Source organism: Arachis hypogaea, chromosome 15 (assembly GCF_003086295.3).
Source record: "Arachis hypogaea cultivar Tifrunner chromosome 15, arahy.Tifrunner.gnm2.J5K5, whole genome shotgun sequence".
Lineage (NCBI taxonomy): Eukaryota > Viridiplantae > Streptophyta > Magnoliopsida > Fabales > Fabaceae > Arachis > Arachis hypogaea.
This window is the reverse complement of record NC_092050.1, coordinates 92,818,312-92,832,990: the sequence shown is the minus strand read 5'-3', so window position 1 is coordinate 92,832,990 and position 14,679 is coordinate 92,818,312.

Genomic DNA, 14,679 nt, shown 5'->3' with positions numbered 1-14,679 from the left:
TTTTGCATACCAAGTTTTTGGCGCCGTTGCCGGGGATTGTTTGAGTTTGGACAACTGACGGTTCATCTTGTTGCTCAGATTAGGTAAATTTTTTTTTGTTTTAATTTTCAAAATTTTTTCAAAAATCTTTCAAAAAAATTCCTCCTCAGTTTTCGAAAAAAAATAAAATAAAAATGTTTTCAAAAATATATTTTTCTTCAGAATTTTTAAGAATGAATTCTAGTGTTTCATGAAGCATGTGAAGCCTGGCTGGCTGTAAAGCCATGTCTAAATTCATTTGGACTGAGGCTTCCAATTTGTTATCAAGAGCAAGCTAGTTGTTGCTAATCCCCCTGCTGCTGTTCCTGATTTACATACTAAAGCTTGGCTGGCTATTAAGCCATGCCTGACCCTTTGATTGGAGCTTTAGACTAAAAAGCATAAGATTCCTGGAATTCATATTAAAAATTTTGGAATCCTTATTTTTATTTTTTCAAATAATTTTCGAAAAAAAATAATACAAAAAAATCATAAAATCATAAAAATAAAAAATATTTCATGTTTGAGTCTTGAGTCATGTTATAAGTTTGGTGTCAATTGCATGTTCATCTTGCATTTTTCGAAAAAATTCATGCATTCATAGTGTTCTTCATGATCTTCAAGTTGTTCTTGGTAAGTCTTCTTGTTTGATCTTTGCATTTGCATGTTTTGTGTCTTTTCTTGTTTTTCATATGCATTCCTGAATTCTTTATGTCTAAGCATTAAAGAATTCTAAGTTTGGTGTCTTGCATGTTTTCTTTGCATTAAAAATTTTTCAAAAATGTGTTCTTGATGTTCATCATGATCTTCATAGTGTTCTTGGTGTTCATCTTGACATTCATAGCATTCTTGCATGCATTCATTGTTTTGATCTAAAAATTTCATGCATTGCATCATTTTAATGTTTTTCTCTCACATCATAAAAATTCAAAAATAAAAAAAAATATCTTTCCCTTTTTCTCTCTTAAAATTTCGAAAATTAGATTTGACTTTTTCAAAAATTTTAAAAAAAATCTAGTTGTTCTTATGAGTCAAATCAAATTTTCAATTTAAAAATCTTATCTTTTTCAAAATCCTTTTCAAAAATCAAGTCTTTTTCATTTTTCTTAAGTTATTTTCGAAAATTCTAAAAATATTTTTCAAAAATCTTTTTCTTAATTTTACATCATATTTTCGAAAATAACATCATCAATTAATGTTTCGATTCAAAAATTTCAAGTTTGTTACTTACTTGTTAAGAAAGATTCAAACTTTGAATTCTAGAATCATATCTTGTGATTTCTTGTGAATCAAGTCATTAATTGTGATTTTAAAAATCAAATCTTTTTCAAAAACTAATTTCAATTATATCTTTTCAAAAATATCTTCTTATCTTATCTTTTTCAAAAATTTGATTTCAAAATATCTTTTCTAACTTCCTAACTTCTTATCTTTTCAAAATTTGTTTCAACTAACTAACTAACTTTTGTTTGTTTCTTATCTTTTTCAAAACCACCTAACTAACTCTCTCTCTCTAATTTTCAAAAATATCTCCCTCTTTTTTTCAAAAATTCTTTTTATTAATTAATTATTTTAACTTTCGATTTTAAGCTTTTCAAAAAAAAAAAATTTTACTAACCTTTTTCAAAAATTATTTTCGAAAATCCTCTCCCTCTCTCATCTTATGCTATTTATTTATTCATCTACTAACAATAAGGAACCTCTTTACTGTGACATAGAGGATTCCTCTTCTTTTCTTTTTCTCTTCTCTTTCTTATGAACAGGGACAAAGAAAAAGGCATTCTTGTTGAAGCTGATCCAGAACCTGAAAGGACTCTGAAGAGAAAACTAAGAGAAGCTAAATTACAACAATCCAGAGACAACCTTATTGAAAATTTCGAACAAGTAAAGGAGATGGCAGCCGAACCCAACAACAATAATGCAAGGAGAACGCTTGGTGACTTTACTGCACCTAATTCCAATTTACATGGAAGAAGCATCTCCATTCCTACCATTGGAGCAAACAATTTTGAGCTGAAACCTCAGCTAGTTTCTCTGATGCAGTAGAACTGCAAGTTTTATGGACTTCCATCTGAAGATCCTTTTCAGTTCTTAACTGAATTTGTGCAGATCTGTGATACTGTTAAGACTAATGGAGTAGATCCTGAAGTCTACAGGCTCATGCTTTTCCCTTTTACTGTAAGAGACAGAGCTAGAGTGTGGTTAGACTCTCAACCCAGAGATAGCCTGAACTCTTGGGATAAGCTGGTCACGGCTTTCTTAGCCAAGTTCTTTCCTCCTCAAAAGCTGAGCAAGCTTAGAGTGGATGTTCAAACCGTCAGACAGAAAGAAGGTGAATCCCTCTATGAAGCTTGGGAAAGATACAAGCAGCTGACCAAAAAGTGTCCTTCTGACATGCTTTCAGAATGGACCATCCTGGATATATTCTATGATGGTTTATCTGAGCTATCAAAGATGTCATTGGATACTTCTGCAGGTGGATCCATTCAGCTAAAGAAAATGCCTGCAGAAGCTCAAGAACTCATTGACATGGTTGCTAATAACCAGTTCATGTACACTTCTGAGAGGAATCCTGTGAGTAATGGGACGCCTATGAAGAAGGGGATTCTTGAAATTGATACTCTGAATGCCATACTGGCTCAGAATAAAATATTGACTCAGCAAGTCAATATGATTTCTCAGAGTCTGACTGGAATGCAAGCTACATCCAACAGTACTCAAGAGGCTTCTTATGAAGAAGAAGCTTATGATCCTGAGAACCCTGCAATAGCAGAGGTAAATTACATGGGTGAACCATATGGAAACACCTATAATCCATCATGGAGAAATCATCCAAATCTCTCATGGAAGGATCAAAGGCCTCAACAAGGCTTTAATAATGGTGGAAGAAACAGGTTTAACAATAATAAACCTTTTCCATCATCCACTCAGCAACAGACAGAGAACTCTGAACAAAATACCTCTAATTTAGCAAACTTAGTCTCTGATCTATCCAAGGCCACTGTAAGTTTCATGAATGAAACAAGGCCTTCCATTAGAAATTTGGAAGCACAAGTAGGCCAGTTGAGTAAAAGGATCACTGAAATCCCTCCTAGTACTCTCCTAAGCAATACAGAAGAGAATCCAAAAGGAGAGTGCAAGGCCATTGACAAAAGCACCATGGCCGAACCTGTAAGGGAAGGAGAGGACGTGAATCCCAAGGAGAAAGACCTCCTGGGACGTCCAGTGATCAATAAGGAGCTTCCCTCTGAGGAACCAAAGGACTCTGAGGCTCATCTAGAGACCATAGAGATTCCATTGAACCTCCTTATGCCATTCATGAGCTCTAATGAGTATTCCTCTTCTGAAGAGAATGAGGATGTTACTGAAGAGCAAGCTGCCAAGTTCCTTGGCGCAATCATGAAGCTAAATGCCAAATTATTTAGTATTGAAACTTGGGAAGATGAACCTCCCTTGTTCACCAATGAACTAAGTGATCTGGATCAACTGACATTACCTCAGAAGAGACAGGATCCTGGAAAGTTCATAATACCTTGTACTATAGGCACCATGATCTTTAAGGCTCTGTGTGACCTTGGTTCAGGGATAAACCTCATGCCCCTCTCTGTAATAGAGAAACTGGGAATCTATGGGGTACAAGTTGCTAAAATCTCATTAGAGATGGCAGACAATTCAAGAAAACAGGCTTATGGACAAGTAGAGGACGTGTTAGTGAAGGTTGAAGCCCTTTGCATCCCTACTGATTTCATAGTCTTGGATACTGGAAAGGAAGAGGATGAATCCATCATCCTAGGAAGACCTTTCTTAGCCACAGCAAGAGCTGTGATTGATGTGGACAGAGGAGAATTGATCCTTCAAATAAATGAGGACAACCTTATGTTTACAACTCAAGGATCTCTCTCTGCATCCATAGAGAGGAAGCATAAAAAGCTTCTCTCAAAACAGAGTCAACCAAAGCCCCCACAGTCAAACTCTAAGTTTGGTGTTGGGAGGCCACAACCAAACTCTAAGTTTGGTGTTGAACTCCCATATCCAAACTCTAAGTTTGGTGTTGGGAGGTCTTAACAAAGCTCTGCACATCTGTGAGGCTCCATAAGAGGCCACTGTCAAGCTATTGACATTAAAGAAGCGCTTGTTGGGAGGCAACCCAATGTTTAATTATCTAATTTTATTTTTGTTTTTCATGTTTTATTAGGTTCATGATCATGTGGAGTCACAAAATAAATATAAAAAATGAAAACGGAATCAAAAACAGCAGAAGAAAAATCACACCCTGGAGGAAGACTTTACTGGCGTTTAAACGCCAGTAAGAAGCATGTTTTGGGCATTCAACGCCAGAACAGAGCATGGTTCTGGCGCTGAACGCCAGAAATGGGCAGCATCTGGGCGTTTGAATGCCAGAAATGCACCCTGGAGGAGAGCTGGCACTGAACGCCCAGAACAAGCATGGTTTTGGCGTTCAACGCCAGAAATAGGCTACAAATGGGCGTTCAACGCCCAGAACAAGCACCAACCTGGCGCTGAACGCCCAGAGTTGTGTGCAAGGGCATTTTAAATGCCTAATTTGGTGCAAGATTGTAAATCCTTGAACACCTCAGGATCTGTGGACCCCACAGGATCACCTCAGGATCTATGGACCCCACAGGATCCCCACCTACTTCCACTCACTTCTTCTCACCCCTCTTTCACACAATCCCATAAACTCTCTTCCCCATCACCTCTTCACCACTCACATCCATCCACTCTTCCCCATAAACCTACCTCATAAACTCCACCTACCTTCAAAATTCAAAATCAATTTCCCACCCAAACCCACCCTAAATGGCCGAACCTTCACCCCACTCCCTTCCCTAGATAAAGCCTTCCATCCTTCCTCATTTTCACACAACACAACCCTCTTTTCTCTTCTTGGCCGAAACACACCCCCCCTCTTCTCCATCTTTTCTTCTTCTTCATCTTTTCTTTCTTCTCTTGCTCGAGGGCGAGCAAAATTCTAAGTTTGGTGTGGTAAAAGCATAAGCTTTTTGTTTATCCATTACCATGGTTCGGGGGAAATACTTAGATTTTAGTCCGGAAAATGTGAGGTTGGCGTTCAACTTGCCAAACATGGAAGAGAATGCACGCCCCTACACAAGGAGAGTCAACTTTGATCAAAGGTTGGACCAAGTCCTCATGGACATATGTGTAGAAGGAGCTCAATAGAAGATTGACTCAAAAGGCAAACCGGTTCAACTAAGAAGACTGGACCTTAAGCCTGTAGCTAGAAGATGGTTGGAGTTCATTCAATGCTCAATAATTCCCACTAGCAACCGGTCTGAAGTTACTATAGACCGGGCCATCATGATCCATAGCATCATGATTGGAGAAGAGGTGGAAGTTCATGAGATTATACCTCAAGAACTCTACAAAGTGGCTGACAAGTCCTCCACTATGGCAAGGTTAGCCTTTCCTCACCTCATCTGCCACCTATGCAATTCGGCTGGGATTGACATAGAGGGAGATATCCTCATTAAAGAGGACAAGCCCATCACTAAGAAAAAGATGGAGCAAGCAAGAGAGCCCATTCATGGAGCTCAAGAGGTGCATGAAGCTCATCACCATGAGATCCCGGAGATGCCTCAAATGCATTTTCCTCCACAAAACTATTGGGAGCAAATCAACACCTCCCTAGGAGAACTAAGCTCCAACATGGGACAATTAAGGGTGGAACATCAAGAGCACTCCATCATCCTTCATGAAATTAGAGAAGATCAAAAAGCAATGTGGGAGGAGCAACAAAGACAAGGAAGAGACATAGAAGAGCTCAAGGACATCATTGGTTCCTCAAGAAGAAAACGCCACCATCACTAAGGTGGACTCATTCCTTGTTCTTACTTTCTCTGTTTTTCGTTTTCTCTATGTTAAGTGCTTATCTATGTTTGTGTCTTCATTACATGATCATTAGTAGTTAGTAACTATGTCTAAAAGTTATGAATGTCCTATGAATCCATCACCTCTCTTAAAGGAAAATTGTTTTAATTCAAAAGAACAAGAAGTACATGAGTTTCGAATTTATCCTTGAACTTAGTTTAATTATATTGATGTGGTGACAATGCTTTTTGTTTTCTGAATGTATGCTTGAACAGTGCATATGTCTTTTGAAGTTGTTGTTTAAGAATGTTAAATATGTTGGCTCTTGAAAGAATGATGACAAGGAGACATGTTATTTGATAATCTGAAAAATCATAAAAATGATTCTTGAAGCAAGAAAAAGCAGCAAAGAACAAAGCTTGCAGAAAAAAAATAATAATAATAGGCGAAAAAAATAGAAAAAGCAAGCAGAAAAAGCCAAAAGCTCTTAAAACCAAGAGGCAAGAGCAAAAAGCCAATAACCCTTAAAACCAAAAGGCAAGGGCAAATAAAAAGGATCCCAAGGCTTTGAGCATCAGTAGATAAGAAGGCCTAAAGGAATAAAATCCTGGTCTAAGCGGCTAAACTAAGCTGTCCCTAACCATGTGCTTGTGGCGTGAAGGTGTCAAGTGAAAACTTGAGACAGAGCGGTTAAAGTCAAGGTCCAAAGCAAAAAAAAGAGTGTGCTTAAGAACCCTGGACACCTCTCATTGGGGACTTTAGCAAAGCTGAGTCACAATCTGAAAAGGTTCACCCAATTATGTGTCTGTGGCATTTATGTATCCGGTGGTAATACTGGAAAATAAAGTGCTTAGGGCCACGGCCAAGACTCATAAAGAAGCTGTGTTCAAGAATCATCATACTGAACTAGGAGAATCAATAACACTATCTGAACTCTGAGTTCCTATAGATGCCAATCATTCTGAACCTCAATGGATAAAGTGAGACGCCAAAACTATTTAAGAGACAAAAAGCTATAAGTCCCGCTCATTTGATTGGAGCTATGTTTCATTGATAGTTTGGAATTTATAGTATATTCTCTTCTTTTTATCCTATTTGATTTTCAGTTGCTTGGGGACAAGCAACAATTTAAGTTTGATGTTGTGATGAGCGGATAATTTGTACGCTTTTTGGCATTGTTTTTAGTATGTTTTTAGTAGGATCTAGTTACTTTTAGGGATGTTTTCATTAGTATTTATGTTAAATTCACATTTCTGGACTTTACTATGAGTTTGTGTGTTTTTCTGTAATTTCAGGTATTTTCTGGCTGAAATTGAGGGACTTGAGCAAAAATCAGATTCAGAGGTTGAAGAAGGACTGCTGATGCTGTTGGATTCTGACCTCCCTGCACTCAAAATGGATTTTCTGGAGCTACAAAACTCAAAATGGCGCGCTTTTAATTGCATTAGAAAGTAGACATCCAGGGCTTTCCAGAAATATATAATAGTCCATACTTTGCCCGAGTTTACATGACGCAAACTAGCGTTCAACGCCAGTTCTCTGCCCAATTCTGGCATCTAGCGCCAGAAACAAGTTGCAAAGTGGAGTTCAACGCCCAAAATGGCACAAAAGCTGGCGTTCAACTCCAAGAAGGACCTCTACACGTGCAACACTCAAGCTCAGCCCAAGCACACACCAAGTGGGCCCCGGAAGTGGATTTATGCATCAATTACTTACTTCTGTAAACCCTAGTGACTAGTTTATTATAAATAGAACTATTTTATCATTGTATTCGCAGTCTTGGTTACTCCGGTTCCCCTCTGGGGCCGAGACCAATGAACTCCATTATCACTTATGTATTTTCAACGGTAGAGTTTCTGCACTCCATAGATTAAGGTGTGGAGCTCTGCTGTTCCTCAAAGATTAATGCAAAGTACTACTGTTTTCTATTCAATTCATCTTATTTCGCTTCTAAGATATTCATTCGCACTTCAACCTGAATGTGATGAACGTGACAATCATCATCATTCCCTATGAACGCGTGCTTGACAACCACTTCCGTTCTACCTTAGATTGAATGAGTATCTCTTAGATCTCTTAATCGGAATCTTCGTGGTGTAAGCTAGAATGATGGCGGCATTCAAGAGAATCCGGAAAGTCTAAACCTTGTCTGTGGTATTCCGAGTAGGATTCAATGATTGAATGACTGTGACGAGCTTCAAACTCGCGAGTGCTGGGCGTAGTGACAGACGCAAAAGGAGGGTGAATCCTATTCCAGCATGATCGGGAACCTCAGATGATTAGCCGTGCCGTGACAGGGCATCTTGGACCATTTTCACAAGAGGAGGGGATGTAGCCACTGACAACGGTGATGCCCTTGCATAAAGCCAACCATGAAAAGGAGTAAGACTGATTGGATGAAGACAGCAGGAAAGCAGAGGTTCAGAGGAACGAAAGCATCTCTATGCACTTATCTGAAATTCTCACCAATGATCTACATAAGTATCTCTATCCTTATTTTATTATTAATTTCAAAAACCCCATTACTATTTTATATCTGCCTGACTGAGATATACAAGGTGACCATAGCTTGCTTCATACCAACAATCTCCGTGGGGTTCGACCCTTACTCACGTAAGGTATTACTTGGACGACCCAGTGCACTTGCTGGTTAGTTATGCGAAGTTGTGAAGATATATTTAGACCATGGTTCTGTGCATCCGTTTTTGGTGCCATTTCCAGGGAATCAATTTCGAACAATAATTCACAACCTGAGTAACAATTTCGCATACCAAACCGGTTTACCTTTTGAGTCAATCTTCCATTGAGCTCCTTCCACACATATGTCCATGAGGACTTGGTCCAACCTTTGATCAAAGTTGACTCTTCTTGTGTAGGGGCGTTGATGAGATATTTTGGTGAGAGACGAATCTCTTCCAAAACACCCAAAACTAACCGGCAAGTGCACCGGGTCGTATCAAGTAATAAAAACTCACGGGAGTGAGGTCGATCCCACAGGGATTGAAGGATTGGGCAATTTTAGTTTAGTGGTTGATTTAGTCAAGCGAATCAAGATTTGGTTGGGTGATTTGTGAATTGCAGAATGTAAATTGCATGAAATTAAAGAGAGCGGGAAAGTAAATTGCTGAAACTTAAAGAACAAGAAATTAAATGGCAGAAACTTAAAGTGCAAGAAATGTAAATTGCGGAATCTTAAAGTGCAAGGAATATAAATTGCTTGAAATGGAAAGGGAATTGGGATGTGGATTTGCAGAATTTAAACAAAGAAAAACTAAATTGCATCAAACAGAAGAGGGAAAGGGAATTGGGATTAAACCGGATCTTGAAGCAGTAAAGTAAATGAACAGAAAAAGCAATAAGCAGGGAATTGAAATGAGAAATTCAGATCTCAGGACCCAGAGACTAGAAAACCAAGTCTAGATCTCAATGCCTTCCTAGATCCAACAAGAACAATAGCAAGGAAATTGTAAATTGCAAAGAGAATAGATGAAGAAGTAAGTAACAGAAACGGAAATTCAATTAAGCAGTAAATAAACAGAGAGATCCAAGATTGAGATTGAAACAGAATTTCTTCAATTCTCCAATCCAAGATCCAAGACAAAAGTAAAATGCAATTGAAAGCAAATGAAAACAAGAAATTAAAGTTCACTCAGAAAGCTTCCCAAAAACTCTTATGAAAATTCTAAAAGGAAAGCTCCCTCAATAACTTGAATTCTATCCTATTTATACACTTTCCAAAATGATCTTCAAGCCTTGAGTTGGGCCTTTGTTCTTGGTGGAATTGGGTTGAAAGAGGCCTTGGTTGATTGCTCTTGAAGATTGAAGAAGAACCGAAGTGAACCAATTGAACCGGTTTTTGAAGTTAGCCAAAGTTAGTCTCAACGTTAGGGACAAAGTTAGGGGTCTAACTTTGACCCTAACTTTTCATATCAGCAAGCTAAATTCCCTGGTTTGGACGTTGGTGCCAACGTTAGGGGTCTAACTTTGACCCTAACGTTGGCAATGCTTGGTGCTAGTGGTGCCAACGTTAGCCTCCAAGTTAGGGGGCTAACGTTGGCGCAAACGTTGGCCTTCCTCCTTTGTGATTCAAGTGCCAACGTTAGCCTCCAAGTTAGGGGGCTAACGTTGGCGCAAACGTTGGTGCCCAGGGGAGAAACTCTCAAGTTCCAACGTTAGCCTCCAAGTTAGGGGGCTAACGTTGGAGCTAACGTTGGCCACTTCCAGGGAGTGATTTACATGCCCAACGTTAGCCTCCAAGTTAGGGGGCTAACGTTGGGGCTAACTTCATGCAACCCGGTTCAATTTTCACTTATTCCATTGTCCTCTCTTCACTCCTAGCCATTCCTCTTTGCTTCACCCTTTCTCCAAGCCTTCTTCACCTATCATTGATCAACCAAACTAATCAAAGCTTTGCTCAAAATCATGAGGTATTCAATCTTCCACAATATGCAACAAATATAGCACAAAACCTCATGAAATGGCATGAATTCACATATGGTTGGTTCAATCAAGGGAAACATGAAAATCTACTCAATTAGCTTGCTTGTAGCTCAAGAAAGTGCATAATTCTAATGAAAACTAAAGAAAAAGACTAGCTAAAATGGGCTAAGATGACTTGTCATCACAACACCAAACTTAAAGCTTGCTTGTCCCCAAGCAAGAAATAGATTTATGCTCCAAGGTTCTTTCAATTAAGATGGATTGAGGAACACTTGTAAAGTGCAGTGAGTGAAGTGATCAAGTATCAGTGGGGTGAACTCTAAATCATATGCTCATGCAAGGGCTTCAGTGCTCACTAGTCCTTACATATTGGGAGTCGTAGGTCTTAGGATTTTCATCCAAATGGTACCATGGAGATCTCTTTATGTGTAATCACCTTGAAGCAGCTTATAGTTTCTGTGCCTTGGTCTCGACTCTAAGTATCATGTCTCAAAGCGGCTCTTTAGATAAGCTTTCAATCAATACTCCTAAACCAGTTGGTTTTAAGGTATTAGGTGTTGAAGCACCCCTGAGGATTTACTTGCTCAAGCCTCTTTCCTTGACACACTTCAACCACAAGCATTTTACTAGGCTAACAACTCTTTGAGTCATTGTTTCTTCTTTCTTTTCTGCCTAGTAATTGATGCTCAGAGCCTTGGACCATGTTTTTTTTTTTTTTTTTTTTTTTTTTTTTTTTTTGATTTTGTATTTTCTTTTCTTTCTTTTGTTTTGTTTGCTGCTTCTTGGATCAATAGATTTTTGAGAATCTCCACAATACTTCTTTGAACTTCATGTCCCGCCTATGAGCTCCCATGCAAGTTTTCACAAGCATGCAACCTCAATACATTATCACACAACCAGAACCACCACTTTTCTTAATCTTTTGCTTGCCTCAAAATTGTTTAATTCCTCAATCCTTCTTTTCAAAGAACTTTCATGTGATGCATTTCTTGAAAATTGAGTGCAAACAAGTTTTGAAGATAAGAATGTTGTGAATGATCAGACACCTTGCTTATTGACTTATAAAGAAAGACTATGCTATGCAGGCAGGCAGGGGTAAATAAAAAAAACTATGCTATGCAGATAGGCAGGATAGATCAGGATACAATCCAACTTTCAATCACAGCAATATTTGATGTAAAACAATCACTTAACAATACAACCTGTTGGAGTTCACTTGCTTTCCTTCTTCTCATCATCATCATTGCTGTCCTTTATGCTCATCTTTTGCTTCTTTGGTTGATGATGCTTAATCTCTCCAAAAGCTTGTATCACATTCTGCAATGATATTGAAAGTTGCTTGTTCCCCAAGCCCTTGAAAAATGGTTAGCTTGCATGATTTATTTGTGGGCCTTTATACTTACTTTGGTGTGGGAACACCAAACTTAGTACCTTGCCAATGCATTAGATTAACCATGTGTAAAACTCTTTTTCTTTTTCAAAAATGACAATACTGAAAACTAGGAAACAGCAGAATAGTTAACTAGTTCATCAAACATGCTTGAAGCTAACATTATGCAGAAAATGAGAATGTGTTTTATGATGGGATTTTGGTGAAACACCAAACTTAGAATCTTTCATTCTCCCTTATATTGTTTTGGTGTGCAACACCAAACTTAGCTTCTTTGCAAAGTAGATAAACTAATTAACCTTTTTATTAAAATAGTTATGAACAGAAAACTACCTCAGGTTGGGTTGCCTCCCAACAAGCGCTCTTTTAATGTCACTAGCTTGACATCCTCTGTGCTTGCTTATTTCAGATTCTGAGCCTTCTTCTCCTTGTCCCATTGTCCAACTAAGTGAGGCTTTGCTTCCTTCTTACTTGTTTCTGCGAGGTTTTTGGCTAATTGTTCTATTTGCTTCTCAATTCCCCCGAGTAGGTCCTCATAATGTTTGTTCATCCTTTTTAGATGTGTCATCATTCTCTCTACTCCACTTTCTAGATTGGAAATCCTTTGAGAATTCTGTGAGATGGTGTGGTGATGTTGTTGCAAATTTGAGATTGTGTCACTGGGTAGTGAGCTTAAAGATCTCTCAATAGAAATTTGCTTGGAGAGCTGCCCAATCTGACTCTCCAGGATCTTTAATGAGGCTTCCTGGTTTTTGTTTGTTATTTCTTGGTGTTCCATCATTTTCTCTATTAAGATCTCCAAATTGGTGGTCCTATGATAGTGTTGTGAAGGTTGTTGGTTGTGAGGTATCTGAGGTTGGAAGGGTGGGCAGTATGGTTTTTGCAAGTTTGGGGAATGGTTGTTGTAGTTGAAGTTCCTTGGTCTTTGGTTTTGGTTCTCAACCCCCCTCCCATTAGAATGAGTTCTCCAAGGTGGATTGTACACATCATTCTGAGGCCTGTTCTGAAGCATGCTAGAGTGATTGCTTGGAGCTTGTAGTTGCTCATAGCTTTGTTGCTCTCGGTTCATGGCCCCAGAGCTTTGCTCAGCTTGATTACACCCATATGAGCTTTGAGTCAGGTTGTATATATGTACTACAGCATGTCTCAATTCAATGATTTTTTTAGCCATCATATCTAATTGTTGTAGAGTCTGCTGATGCATCTGCTTGTTTTGGCTTATTACTGCACGAGCACTTTCAATTTCTTTCTCTAAGGGATGCACTTCTGCCTCTTGCTTAACAACTCTTTGTGATGGGTTAAATTTGACTAGGAGTCCATTCATCAGTTCTTCCCATCCGATAATGCTTCCTTGTGGAAAGGCTTCAAACCATTGGGTAACATCATTCATGGCTGTGGATAGTTGCTTCGAACCATGGGTTACATTATCGTCCATGGTGAGGGTATTATTCTCATGATTGCTCGAATTTGTTGAGTTCCCTTCCATGATCTGCACGGTCACAACCAATTCAAGTGAAGATAGAGCATATTCAGGCCAGGATATAATTGAAGAATCAGTTGACACAAAGTATCAAACAGTTGGCAAACTTGAGAGAGAAATGAATGAAAACCACTCCTCTCGTTTGTTTTTCAAACTATGAAAATCATATTCAGCAGGATGAGCCAAGGAAATTTCACTCTATCGCTAGAATGAGGTTTCTATTAGCTCAGGCAAAACTTCAAACAGTTAGTGGGTTAGTCAAAAATAAAGAAAAAGTGCTTGATCTAGACCACCACCTCACTTAATCATTGTCAATCTAATCAATCCCCGGCAACGGCGCCAAAAACTTGATGAGATATTTTGGTGAGAGACGAATCTCTTCCAAAACACCCAAAACTAACCGGCAAGTGCACCGGGTCGTATCAAGTAATAAAAACTCACGGGAGTGAGGTCGATCCCACAGGGATTGAAGGATTGAGCAATTTTAGTTTAGTGGTTGATTTAGTCAAGCGAATCAAGATTTGGTTGGGTGATTTGTGAATTGCAGAATGTAAATTGCATGAAATTAAAGAGAGCGGGAAAGTAAATTGCTGAAACTTAAAGAACAAGAAATTAAATGGCAGAAACTTAAAGTGCAAGAAATGTAAATTGCGGAATCTTAAAGTGCAAGGAATATAAATTGCTTGAAATGGAAAGGGAATTGGGATGTGGATTTGCAGAATTTAAACAAAGAAAAACTAAATTGCATCAAACAGAAGAGGGAAAGGGAATTGGGATTAAACCGGATCTTGAAGCAGTAAAGTAAATGAACAGAAAAAGCAATAAGCAGGGAATTGAAATGAGAAATTCAGATCTCAGGACCCAGAGACTAGAAAACCAAGTCTAGATCTCAATGCCTTCCTAGATCCAACAAGAACAATAGCAAGGAAATTGTAAATTGCAAAGAGAATAGATGAAGAAGTAAGTAACAGAAACGAAAATTCAATTAAGCAGTAAATAAACAGAGAGATCCAAGATTGAGATTGAAACAGAATTTCTTCAATTCTCCAATCCAAGATCCAAGACAAAAGTAAAATGCAATTGAAAGCAAATGAAAACAAGAAATTAAAGTTCACTCAGAAAGCTTCCCAAAAACTCTTATGAAAATTCTAAAAGGAAAGCTCCCTCAATAACTTGAATTCTATCCTATTTATACACTTTCCAAAATGATCTTCAAGCCTTGAGTTGGGCCTTGGTTGATTGCTCTTGAAGATTGAAGAAGAACCGAAGTGAACCAATTGAACCGGTTTTTGAAGTTAGCCAAAGTTAGTCTCAACGTTAGGGTCAAAGTTAGGGGTCTAACTTTGACCCTAACTTTTCATATCAGCAAGCTAAATTCCCTGGTTTGGACGTTGGTGCCAACGTTAGGGGTCTAACTTTGACCCTAACGTTGGCAATGCTTGGTGCTAGTGGTGCCAACGTTAGCCTCCAAGTTAGGGGGCTAACGTTGGCGCAAACGTTG